This window comes from Montipora foliosa, chromosome 9 (genome assembly GCF_036669935.1).
Source record: "Montipora foliosa isolate CH-2021 chromosome 9, ASM3666993v2, whole genome shotgun sequence".
Taxonomy (NCBI): domain Eukaryota; kingdom Metazoa; phylum Cnidaria; class Anthozoa; order Scleractinia; family Acroporidae; genus Montipora; species Montipora foliosa.
The window spans coordinates 17031218-17032105 of record NC_090877.1 but is presented as its reverse complement, the minus strand read 5'-3'; the positions used below and the strand labels follow the sequence as shown (position 1 = coordinate 17032105).

Below are 888 nucleotides of genomic sequence, written 5' to 3'. Positions count from 1 at the left end.
GTGCCTTTATGTTTCGTCACTACGCAATATTTCAAGGCAAGAACGTCAAGAACTATTACTGTGAACTGTTGTGAATAAAAAAGTAAGATTTGGATTGCACTTTGAATAAATTACCTTAACTTTTTGTTTGCCATGTTTGGCAACGACGTCAAACAAAAGAGTGGCCACAACAACTGTGATTTTCATTTTTATTTAAAGTCAGTATCAACGAGCGGACATGATCCTCTTCGCCTGTTGAAGCCAAAATAAGTGATCTAAGTGAGACTTCTTTTGAAAATCGCTGCTAAAGGCTTCCTGTAGTTGTAACTATTATGGCTCAATATAATTATTTCGCTTATTTATTTCCGACATCTACTGTGATGGGTCAACCCCCAATGTGGGGGCCAATCATATTTAGACTAGATGCGTGATTCGATTTACGTGACGTGTGACACTTGTAAGAAGTCGTAATTTATCACTGGAAACCACGCAGCTAAAAAATATTCATTAGAAGATTAATCAGTAAGAAATAAATAAATTTATAACATAAAGTAATCTGCTAGTAGAAACTACACACTCCACACCGCATTAAACGTATTACAGTCTGCTGAGAGTTCATTACTTTATCTGGCTCCTGGAAAAATAGAAGATGGGCACAAGTTTGAGGGTTCCTGGCAGGGGACAAACAGGGATGCAGACTTCAGCACTGCAGTGCTAATAAATGAAAATAACTCTTTCAATATGAGCGCGAAAACAAATTAGATGGGAAATCAAGCAGGCAATAAAAATGTCACAAATCAAAAATGGGAAAATTTGAGTTACTTTTTTTATTTTTCGAATATATCAGCATAACCTAAACACTGGAATGCACTCATCCCTATTTCATTGACCCTCCAAGTTTGTCATGGC

At 36.6% G+C, this 888-nt stretch overlaps 1 protein-coding gene across 1 annotated transcript in view; it reads left to right on the top strand.

Moving 5' to 3' along the window:
- Window positions 1–601, top strand: part of LOC137970908 (gamma-aminobutyric acid receptor subunit alpha-6-like) — a 20228-nt gene extending 19627 nt beyond the window's left edge. The window contains exon 9 of the mRNA XM_068817566.1: window positions 1–601. This exon is cut by the window's left edge and continues 537 nt beyond it. The gene's annotated coding sequence lies outside the window, so the exon portion shown is untranslated.
- The last annotated feature ends 287 nt before the right edge of the window (window positions 602–888 follow it).